Below are 13,220 nucleotides of genomic sequence, written 5' to 3' on the forward strand. Positions count from 1 at the left end.
TAGACGACTTAAAGTTAAGTCGTCATAGGTTAGTTTTGCAATTGAAAAAAAAAACTTCAAGATTTAATTATATACAGACGACTTATAATTCAGTCGTCCACGAGACGACTGAAATGTAAGTCGTCTAGGATTTACGAGGTTTGACCAGAATCTCGGAAAAAAGTCCTGGACGACTTACAATTAAGTCGTCTGGTGGACGACTGAATTATAAGTCGTCTGTGTATAATTAAATCTTGAAGTTTTTTTTTTCAATTGCAAAACTAACCTACGACGACTTAACTTTAAGTCGTCTACTTTTAAAAAAATATTATTATTTTAATTTTCACTAGACGACTGAAATGTAAGTCGTCCAAAAAGTCAAACTTCTGAAATAATCCAGTCAAATGCAAAACTAACCTCTGACGACTGAAATGTAAGTCGTCTAGCTTTTTTGGAGTTTTTTTTTTAACCAAACAATAGTAGACGACTTAACTTTCAGTCGTCCGAAATAACAGATTTCAAAGTCAATTGCAAAAATAACCTCTGCGTTGACCAGACGACATATAGTTTAGTCGTCTAGACAACTTAGATTGAAGTCGTCCGCGTCTTCTCCACTAGTTTTTAAGTCTTCTACGTTAGTTTTTGAATAACTTGTATTTTTAAGAATGATAAGTAACTTCAAGATATGTAAAACTCATATTTACAAAATATGTTCTCTCCCTTAGTTTTACTAAATTTGACTAAGTTTTTCAATGCAAACTTATAAAAAATATGATATGCTTTGACTAGTTACTATTGTTTGTTTCCATCTCTTACCAACATTCTTGTTTATTATGATGAGAAAAAGGCCATTGGAGTTTATTATTGCATATGAGAGATCCAAAGATAAGAAAAGGCTACTGAAGTCTATTATTTCATTGATTTGTAAATGTGTAAACACATTGTTAGCACATTTAATACATCTTGGAAAATATTATTACTGATTTTACAAAAAATTCACAACTAAAAGAGTATACATGCAATTCACAACTTGAGTAGATGAGTAGACAAGACCAGACAACTTGAGTAGATGAGTAGACAAGACCAGACAACTTTTAAGAAGTCCAGATGACTTCTAAGAAGTCCAGACGACTTCCAGGAAGTTCAGACGACTTTTAGGAAGTCCAGACGACTTCCAGACGACTTTACAGGAAGTCCAGACGACTTTACAGGAAGTCCAGACGACTTTACAGGAAGTCCAGACGACTTCCAGACGACTTTACAGGAGTCCAGACGACTTTACAGGAAGTCCAGACGACTTCCAGACGACTTCCAGATGACTTTACAGGAAGTCCAGACGACTTTTAGGAAGTCCAGACGACTTCCAGACGACTTCCAGACGACTAACAAGTAAGTCGTCCCAAAAGTCTTCCAGATCTGAAAAACCCGCATATTAAATCCAGATCTGAAAAACCTGCATATTCAAAAACGTTCAAATGGCTTAAAAACAGAAAAAATGAATGGAAGATTAGATAAATCTACCTTTATAGAACACACAAAAATACATATCTAAAAATAATAGATCTACCTTTAAATTAGTGGAAGATGAGTACCATCTAATTAAAAACCTGCAAAAAAAATAGATTAGTAACAAAGACATGAGACAAAATTGAAAAATTCATATAAAGTTTGGTGTTTTCAAGTCAAAGAGATTAAAGTGGGTTTGGAGAGTTTTAGTTTGGGAAAAAAGTAAGAACTTTATACAACAAGAAGTTACCAAATGAAGAAAAATCAGACATAAGAACTTACCAAAACGCTCAGAAAAATCCAGACGACTTCCTAGAAGTCCAGACGACTTCCTGGAAGTCTAGACGACTTCCTGGAAGTCCAGACGACTTCCTGGAAGTCCAGACGACTTCCTGGAAGTCCAGACGACTTCCAAGAAGTCCAGACGACTTCCAGACGACTTCCAGACGACTTCCAGACGACTTCCAGACGACTAACACGTAAGTCGTCCCAGAAGTCTTCCAGATCTGAAAAACCTGCACATCAAATCCAGATCTGAAAAACCTGCATATCCAAAAACGTTCAAATGACTTAAAAATAGAAAAAATGAGTGGAAGATTAGATAAATCTACATTTATAGAACACACAAAAATACATATCTAAAATTAATAGATCTACCTCTAAATTAGTGGAAGATGAGTACCACTTGATTAAAAACCTGTAAAAGAGATAGATTAGTAAGAAATACATGAGACAAAACTGAAAAATTCATATAAAGTTTGGTGTTTTCAAGTCAAAGAGATTAGAGAGAGGTTGGAGAGTTTTAGAATGATGAACATTACATTTTTGTTGCAGCCATTTGAGAGGAGGAGAGAGAATGTGTAAATTTTTCTTTATATAGGGAGGCAAAAAATCTAATTAGGTTAAATATTTTTGACTCAGACGACTTCCTGGACGACTTACATTTCAGTCGTCTGGTGAAGAAATTAAAACAGACGACTTACATGTAAGTCGTCCAGAAGAGTTTAATATTTTTAGCGGGAAATTAAATATTTTTAGTGGGAAACTAAAATAGAAGACTTTCCAGACGACTTACAAGTAAATCGTCTGGACGACTTACAAGTAAGTCGTCTGGACGACTGAAATATACGTCGTCCGGGTAAATTATTCAACAGACGACTGAAATATAAGTCGTCCACACCCTAAACATAACCCCTAAACTTAATTATCTAATTAAACACTTCATAAAACCAAATCAAACTTGAAAAGTGTTTACTATACACAGAAATAAACACATATAAGTGAAAACTAATTTCTGAAAAAAACATTTTAGTTTTCCAAAATCTAACCCTAACAATCCATACAATACTACAACATATGTTTGCCAAACTCCTAAACCAAAGTATTTCATGATTCACTACTTCCACTCATCTATCTTCAAAACAAATCAATTTTATCATATCTTAATTTATATCACTTAAAACTGTTTATAATTACTTGATTTTTATTTTTCACGCATCAAAATATTTTTTACAAGATTTATAAATTATTTTTAAAATAAGCTGGTACCAGACGACTGAAACTTCAGTCGTCTAGACGACTTCCAACAATTCAGACGACTCAGACGATTTACTGGGGCTATATTCGTAAAAATGGCTTCTGTTTTTTTGTTTGGTCACAAGGGGCTGAGCTGTAATTTCACTAGGCTTTTAGGTTAGTTTTGCATTTGATTCAAGTTTGGGTATAGGTTTGGGATTAAAATCAAGTTGTGGGTTAGTTTTGGCAAAAACCCCTTCTTTTTCCCAGCATTTTTTTACATATATAATTTTTTTTGTCCACGGAAGCTCTTAAGATATATGTACAAGAGTTAAGATTGTGAAGATGAAGAAACTAGGAGAAGAAGATGGTTGGTGATTCTATATCAAGATTAGATTAGCATATATATATATAAGAATATAGTAAGATGAGAACTGGCGAGTTATTGACTTTTATATTATTATTTTTTCGATTTTTTTTGTCTGTGTTGACTTCTAATAGTGGGGTGCATTTCTTGGCGGAGAGAATTGCACTTTAAATATTATGATAATAAAAATGCATATATCTCGTCGCAAATCGTGGTTACGTGATTCATGTCTTTGGAGTCTATAAATGAATAAATATGGCACCACTTATTATTTATATACCTAGATCATTACGCAAGCGATAGGTTATCACGGAGGTTCGTATTCGTACATGCGGTCCGTGGCATTTAACTAATATATAAAACGTCATGCTTGATTCAGGACTGTATATAATGTGGCCCTATATTCAACTAGATGATTGCTTGAATCACAAAAATAAACCAATCAGGACTAATTAATGGTTTTCTAATGACCAAATATTCAAATCCAAATAAGGAGCTGGTGATCATCTAACACCTTATATAAACACAACTATAAGACGAATATTAATTACTTTTTAGTGAAAGAAAATAAAAAGCGTCGAATCCGATAAGCAATAGGTAATCTGACATAAAAAAAAAAATTTTGACATAAACTTTAATATTTTAAAGTGATGTTTCTTATATATGTGCATGTGCATCTAACCATGTACATATAGTATTTGGTAGTAGGTAAGATGTCATAAGTAATGTCGTACTGTAGTATATAAGATTTATATATTGTAATGATATATAATAATGTCAGCCGGAGTAATATAATAGCTTGTTGACATATATGCAATTATGCATGAATTGTTGGCTAACTTGTGAATATCTCATAAATAAATAGGAAATCATTCAAGTTTTTGAAGTAGCTAGTTTGAGTGGTTGTATATAATGGAAACTATTTCATAATTATCAAATCAATACTATTAAAAAGTATTTTAGTTTTATATCGGAAGTGTATTGATGTCTTTAAAATAAGAAATTGTGATTTGCAGGGTTTGAATATGTAGAAAATGATGTGTGTTAAACATAAAAAATTGTGTGTGATTTGTAGGGATTGTACTAATGTAAGAAAGAAGTATATTATCAAGACGGCTCTTTATCACGGCTGCTCCTATACAGCGAGCGCCTATAACGACTTCTAAACTATTAAAACATTTGTTGTAATTATTGATAATTATAGTACAATATGTATCCTGCTGACCACAATGGTCAGCATGACGAAGAAAAAAAAATTGATTAAACTTTATATCCAATTTTTCAAATCGTTTTATAACTTCTTATTTTTTAGTTATTAGCCAATTAATGATTGGATTGAAAATGTTGTACACCAACCTGCTAGCATAGGTTTTTTTAGTCTTCAATTCTTCATATTAATTTTTTGAGTTTTGTTTTAAAATTACAAATCAGTTTTTAGCAAAAATAAAAAATACAAAACAGCGGAAATTAATATAAATGTAGGAAAAATTAATAAAAAAGAAAGTAATATTAAACCAAACCAAACAACTTAAAGACCGGTCAACCAAAAACCGGAGGGCGAGTGACATACGTTGAAAAAAAAAAAAATTTAGAGACATCATTTGATTTGTAAAAAATTATTGACTTAAATAAAATATTATTCGCAGAACCTGCTACAATCATAAGTATTTGTATTGCTATTATTTTCTTGATAATGAAATAGTAAAGAAACCTAAGAGCATCATTGGTGGTTAAATGCCCATTTAGGTATTTTATTATTATATTTATTGTTATTTAATTATATATGTAAACTTTTAAATAACAAAAATAAAAATGAGCCAGTGATAGTTTCACCTTTTTTTTTTTTTTGGTCAACGAAATTTGCATGACTAAAAAGAAAAATAGGGGTTTAGCTCATAGGCTGGCCCATTATATGGTTTGGATTTCTGAGAATGTATTTGGCTAAGGCATCAGCTTGCCCATTCTCAGCCCTTGGAAGATAGAAAAAGTATAGATCGACAAACAGAGAAAAAAAAGCTTCGATATCCTTCAAGATGTCATAGATCTCTTTCAAACGTTTGTCGTTAATGGCCCTGATCAGGGTTTGGTTGTCGGAGAACATCCGAAGGTGTGTCACGTTCAAGGAGGACGCCATCTGGAGAGCTTCCCTCACCGCTAGAGCTTCAACCACAAGAGGAGAGGAGACGTTTTGATGAATCCTCGCTCCCCGCGAGTCGATGGATCGGGGGGGGGGGGGGGGGGTCTTCAATGATCCAAGCAATTCCGGCTGTGTTGGTCTTCAATGATAGTTTCACATGTCATCAAGACTCATAGTTCGTATATATATGTTTGTTTCCATGTTATTTAAAGAAAATATGTATGTTAAATAAACCAAAATAGTTACGATTTATAAACATGTAGCTTTAGAAGACCACCGTATATGTTTTTTTTTTTTTGAGCAACTAGAAGACCACCGTATAGCTTATGCTCAGGACCGAGTTTTGTATTGTCAATAAACTTTTTGTTTAGGCACCAAACTTTTTTCGGGTGGCTTCGAAAACTAGGTGATCGCTGATGAATAAGAAAGAGGTCACCTTGTAGTTGCTTGCTTATGAACATTTATAATTCATATAAAAGTTTAATCTCTTTTTTATTTACAGTGAAAGAAACGAGTAGATGTGTTAGGGCATCTGCAGCGTAAGTTTATAAGATGTGAACTGACAACAGAGAATAAAAGCTATAGTTCCCGCTCGTCAGAAAATGGGTAAAGAAAAAGTGATTTTCGTTGTTTATGGATCACTCGAGTAAATGTAGTAATTCTTTTGTTTGCGTTTACTTGCTAAGCATAGGTCTACAATGAGAATGAATACGTTTTTGTTCGCATGTAGATACTTATGTTTGCGTTTACGTTAATTACAAAAGATGATTGATAGAAATAGTAAAACTTTTGATTTCTATAAAAAAAAACGATATTATTTACCATGTACACATTTTTTTACCATGTACACTCTTTTTTTTTAAAAGAGGAAAACAAAAAAGGCAAGGCTTTAGTTGTGTAGAGTTTAAACCCAAAAAGGCTTTAATTGTGTAGAAACATATGCTACTGAGTAGTATTTATATTAATTAGCCTACTATGATAACTGTATCTTTTTTCTTTTATTCAACGATCAATCTCAGCTTGTAATGGAAAATATTGTGGGAAGGGACAACAAAGGTGAAAAGGATGGTTTGAACTTTGAAGGGGAAGTGTTGAGAAGGGACACAAGTGGAAGAATCATTGGACCATACATTGGGCCACCATACTTTTGACTTTGTCCATAGTCAAAGGTTTAGAGCTTCTCAAAATTCTTCTAATGGCCCCATTAAACTCAAGTGATCTATTCAAAGAAATCTATGGACTATGGTGTTTTCCTTACATAAATCAAGTTTCAGATTACATTCCGACATGTATTGGCGACTTCTATGTATAGTTGACTTCGGTTATCTCTATTTATTATTCTATGTAGCTCCGTCCCTTTTTTGAATATGTATTTGTTTCCTAGCTACGTTTTACTGTTTTTGTCTTCGTACATGACCGATCGGTCACTAACTATAAAACTCAAGTCAGAAATTTTCTAATATGCAAGAAAGTGACAATAGCTATTACAATTAGTCTTTAAATGTTAAAAGTAATTACATGGCAAGATAAGATCGGATCATCACATACAATTAGTTTAGTGGGATCACATAAAAACATTTTTGCACTCGCTTAATATCATTATAATGTCTTAACTCCAACACGTTATAAAAATTGTTCAAATTATATTGTATATGAAATAAAAATAAAAAATAAAAAATAGATTCTAGAGTTTACTACATTTTTAAACATATTTTTTTCTTGTATTTTTAATACTGATATATTTATTATATATTAAAATTAATTAAATTACTCATTATGGTTTATCTATGATCAATCCAATAACCCTATAACCAAACAGTCCGATTCAACGTTGTGATTGTGTTTAAAACATATATTTACTTTTTTATATTTTCTTATAATTTTATTGTCCAAGTTCCCATTAATTTTTCTAGTGGAGATATTATTTATGAAAGTATAGTATCAATATTTGTTTCTAAACGACATAATTTTTATTTAGTGGACTTATAAGCTTTAGAATCAAAGGAGTCGACAGTTTTAATTGAAAAGTAGTGGGTTCCTAGTATTTAAAAAGTTAAAGCTGTGAGGTTACAAAATACACGGTTTAGAAGTAGTTATTCTTTAATTACAGTTATAAAAATTGATTTATATTTAGAATAGGACCAGTGGCAAAATAAGTAATATTCCATGGAGTTATAGGGGTAAATGTTAGTAATGATCCTGTTTTAATAATATTGATAGTATGCAATATCTTTTACACCAAGTTGTTGCTAATAATCGTATAAATAAACGTAATCATATATCGTATGTCTTATAGAAATCTTGGAATAGCTAGTGATATTTGATTTTTTCAATGAAGGAAAAAGTGATAATATTGGATATATAATAGTAGGCTATATAATATTATAACAAATAATTTTGTACAATAAACATAGTATACCATGAATTTTAGATTTGGAGGTTTAAGACAAACATTTGTGGTTTAGGGATTGAAATTATCGTTACTATGTCGCTAATTACTAACGAACTAACGACGGAACACCATGAATAGTCGTTAACCGGATGCTAATTTGCGTCATATACATGTCGTTGGTAATTTACACAGGGTTATGCACTTGTGTTGTGTGTGTTTTGACTGGAATTAACGACGGATAGTTTACGACATTGTTTTGATGTCGTTAATATGTCGTTAAATAACAACAATGTAATGACGTATACTGTAGCCATGCTTTAGTGATGGTTTAGCGACATAAGTTTCTTTGCTGACATTATAGTGTAGTTAAAATGTCATTAAAAACCGACGTTTGTGTGTGTCGTTAATTACCGACGTTTAACGACGTATGTATATCTTTGTCGTCCGTGTGTCATTAAGATGTCACTAATTTACGACTTACGTTGATGTCGTTAATTTTCGTCCTTAATAGACTGTTTTCTTGTAGTGTTATTACTAGACTACATATAATTGCAAATGATAAGAAAATATGAAGCAGTTTATTACTAGAATACATATAGCTAGAAATGATAAAGCAAATATGAAGAAGTGTATTACTAGATTACATACAATTACAATGATAAAGCAAATATGAAGGGGTTTATTTATACTAGATTACATATAATTACAAATGATAAAGCAAATATGAAGAAGTTAGTACGGTCAAACAAATGCGTATCAATTTATATATATGTTTGATTTACGATCGTATTCTTTTGAGTTTTTTTTTTTTTTTAAAAATATTGAGACGAGATTATTATTATAACGTGCATTTTTACTAAATGCCATTTTTCAATGGATGATCACTGATAGATAGAGTTGTAGTCAAAGGTAAACGATCGAGTCGTCCTAGCAACCATTCAGCATTATGAAACACTTGTTTATATGGATAGATATAGAACAATATTTGGTTCAAATGTTTTCAAGAACCGTAATAAGCTTTAAATCAAAACTAAATGTTATGTCACTGAGTAAAGAGGCATATATCATTCATATTCTAATGTTGGTTTCTTCACAATTTCGATGCGGATCACTAACACATATCATTAAAAATGATTATATGACTTGATGGCATAATTTTATATTTCTATAAGTACATTTGTTTTGAGCTTATAGAGTTTGATATAGTATGATGATTTGTATGTTATATCTGCCTTCTGTACGTAGTCAAGCGGTAGACAGGACTTGAAAATGTGATACAATATTTTCTTAGAGGTTTGGACTTTCATTAAACAAAATTACAATTATGTGAAAAGTTTAGATTTGAGTTTCAGCCTAAACAATTAGATAATGTTATGATAGATGATCTGGTTACCTATTGATATTAGTCAAAAAATATTCCAAATTTAGATTATGTAATCTACTGATTTTTTGAGAAAAAAAATTACACTAGAACACTACAGTCACTACTAAATTTATTGTCATTTGGCTGATCAATCGACGGAATATATCAAACAAAAAACACATGTTTATCCGTGTTAGTGCACAAGTCCGACAATATATATCAATATGCGAATCAAACAAGTAGTTTTTTAGGGCATCTCTAACAATGACACCAAAGTTGGTCTAGAAACTACATTAAATTTAGTGTTTTGGTGTCACGATCTTTTTGTCATTTCCTACAAAGACACCAAATTTTACACCAAATGTAATATTATATATTATTTGATGTTTTCAGTTTTTAAAGTTCTATATTTTTTTTATTTGTAATGGATAAATAATTTTTTTTTCACAATTAGATTATTATTTACATTTCATTATTTCTAAGTGATAAATAATAATAATAATCATTTAGTGATTTATTTTGAAAAAAAAAATTTAATCATGTGAAAATCAATTAAAAATACAAATCACATAATATATTTATGTTTAATGAAAAATTTGATAGCAATGGAACTATATTATTAAATAAAATATATATTTTAAATATTTGGTGTGATAAATAGTATTACACTAAATTTGGTGTAATAGTATTTACATTTCACCAAATTTAGTGAGATAATGTCAAATTTAGTGTTTTGTTCGAGATGAAATTACACCAAATTTAGTGTTTTGGTGTCTTGATTGAAGATGGCTTAAGCAAAAGAAAAAGAAAAACAAGATACGCCATTCTTGACAATGGTACATGCATGAACGTATGTTAATCTGGTGATGGAATCTATCAAATAGTTCAAGGGAATGTGCACATTTTATTCATGAATCTTTCACTGCAAGCGTGGCAACATCAAACATGTAATCATTAATCAATCAAATCATATTCACATGACAAGTGATGATTCAATGAATAACAAAGAATACTACTATTTTGAGACCTTTGCGAAGAAGAAACAAAAAAAAACAGTGATTTAGAGCTGCCACTGTATGATCCACTAAGATTAGAAGGGATGATTAGTAAAGCATGAACAAAACGTCAATTATAAAACAACGTACGCCTTTAACGTATACGTTATTTGTCACAATTTCATTGCTTCATGTGTGTTTCCATATATACATTATCACCATTTGAAATGTTGTATCTGTACAACCTTATTTGCCTTATTTTCAACATGCCAACCTGTTGAGTTCTAATTCGGCGATGGATGCAAATGCACGTCATCTATATTGTCTCGTAAAATCATCGCATGTTTTATTGAACATCAACATCAATTATGATGAAATCTCATAGTTGATTGGATACGGAAACCAAATGTTTGTGGTAATCAATCATGCCACAAAATCAATGCATTCTCACAGGCCCGGCCCAGCCAATTCTAAATTTAGTGCCTGGTTGATTATCTTTAAGAGTATGCAATTTGGACTTTTCCCAAGTTTCCTTGTGTTTTCGCTAGACTAGACATTTTATCGAGACCCGAAAATCTGAATTTGAATCGACTAAAAAACAGGTCTGGATTCAGTCCGGATACATATATTTATCAACGCGGCGATGGACATAACATATAAACTGTTATTGTCGTTTTTGAGTGAAACAGTGACATATTCGTTAGTTCGTTACATTGCTAGATCAATACTGATAAGTGATAACATAGATTTCTTCTAATATATCAAGATAGTTGACAGATTGTGGCTATTCCATCACAATAAACTTCTACCGACTAAACGTCTAGCTGGCTAAGGCGTCAACTGTCAACAAGTTTGACAAAATGTTTAGCAAAAAAAAAAGAAAAAGAAAAGAGAATAAGTGCGACTATGAATTATAATAGCCTATGTTACGTTAAGTTATTGCATGGGGTAGAGATACAAAAGAACGTTGATAATAATAGATCACTGTCCATATATATTCTCTCTTCTATTAACTCGTATACTTTCTGGGGTTATTAATTAACAAGAATAATATAGACGCTTCAAAACGCTAATGGTTAGATAGTTATCCATTTGATGTCTAGTTTTCTTGAAGTAAACTTAATACGAAAAAACGCAGACAATTGATTGAGATCGTATTCGGATATATGTTGCAAATTAACTAATATCTTTAAGGGGGGACCGAAAATTAAATAGTCAAATATGTCATTCGTGAGGTGAGGTGACGAAAACAAAAGGCAATAACTAGTTTAGCTTCTAGAGTTGTGGAGTGTGCAGAGCTCTACCTTGCCTAAAATTACGATTTTACTAGAAAATTCGAAATGTTCTTCTTTTTCTCATTTCTGAGTTTCTAGAACATATTACATTTTAATCCTATGAGAGATACCCGAGTCGCGAGTTGAAATGAACATATTTTTAGGATCTGTAATATAATTTTATAACTTTAAAATTGTTAATCTAATATAAAACTGAATGCCTAACCGATGACATCTAGCTTAACAATCTTGTAACTAGCAATTAACCGAGCATACATGCTACAGCTGATTGAAGTGGATATATGAAGCTCAGAAGCTGTCATCTTTGCCAGATCTTCTGATTAATTCAATCGACAGAAAATTGAAGAACAAAGAAATTACTACTCACCAAGTCTGAATTTTCTTGTTCGTAGTTATTAAGGACAAAGAGAGATTCTAGAAACCGTTGTGGAAAAACATTATAGTAGAAAGGAGCATATACTCGTTTATTATTTTATTATTATTTGTTGATGTGTTTTAATTAGTCTATGGGCTGGACATTTGACCGAAAAAAAAGTTTCAAAGCCCTTGACGCTTACCTTACATTCTCATCACAGATTACGTGAGATTAGTCAATGACTGATCAATGGGATCACCCCTTAGCCGTCTATAGCCAGCCCTCTAAAGTATTTCTTAACCTAATTTCCAAGATTAAGCAATGTCCCTTTTTCATATGACAAGAAAACGGCAAAATATTGACAAGAAATTAAAATATTTTATTTTGAAAATTCACCTTTATTGTTTATGGAGCACTGAATATTAATCTGTAGACAGATAAAAGAATGTTAAACTAGATGGGCTTCCAACCTAAAACCAATTGGTGATAAGTGGAGTGACTCATCTATATCTTATATATTGATTAGGATCCCTTCCAATATCCGATGTGGGATATTTATCCCTAATACGCCCCTCGAGATGATGGCTCTTTGAGCGTCAATTTCGGAATGTTCGGGCAAGGATCGATGGACCGACTTTGGGCTGAATCGATAATGGATCGGATTGGACTGCATGGATCGGGCTCTGATACCATGTTAAACTAGATGGGCTTCCAACCTAAAACCAATTGGTGATAAGTGGAGTGACTCATCTATATCTTATATATTGATTATGATCCCTTCCAATATCCGATGTGGGATATTTATCCCTTCACACACAATCACCGCTTCTCGGTTGAGTAACTTCTCTGTGAGTTCAGAGAATGAGATCAGGCTATCTCTGCCATTGACAGCATCGATCTCTGATTTGTACTCTTCTGGAAGTCCAGCTAGGATTTGTTCGATCAGATCTTCAGCATCAAGAGGTTTGCCAAGAAGCGCAAGTTCATCAGATTTGGTTTTGATGGTGCGCATATATTCACTGATCGTTTTGGTTCCTTTGGTACAACTCTTGATTTGATACTTGAGTTGTTTGATGTGTCCGCGAGTTGGTGTTCCAAAGATTAGGTTGAGTGTGCTCCAAACCTCATGAGTTGTGGTAGCACTCGCGACCAAGGGTTGGACTGGAAGAGATATGGCTCCAATAATGGCACTGTACAAGAGTCTGTCTTGACGACGCCATGGTGCGTAGGCCGGGTTTGGTTCCACAAGCCCATTGTTGTTGATGACAGCCTCTGGTGTTGAGTTTGTTTTCTCAAGGAAGCTGTGTAGTTCATGT

The sequence above is a fragment of the Brassica napus genome, unplaced genomic scaffold, assembly GCF_020379485.1.
Source record: "Brassica napus cultivar Da-Ae unplaced genomic scaffold, Da-Ae ScsIHWf_2076;HRSCAF=2727, whole genome shotgun sequence".
Classification (NCBI taxonomy): domain Eukaryota; kingdom Viridiplantae; phylum Streptophyta; class Magnoliopsida; order Brassicales; family Brassicaceae; genus Brassica; species Brassica napus.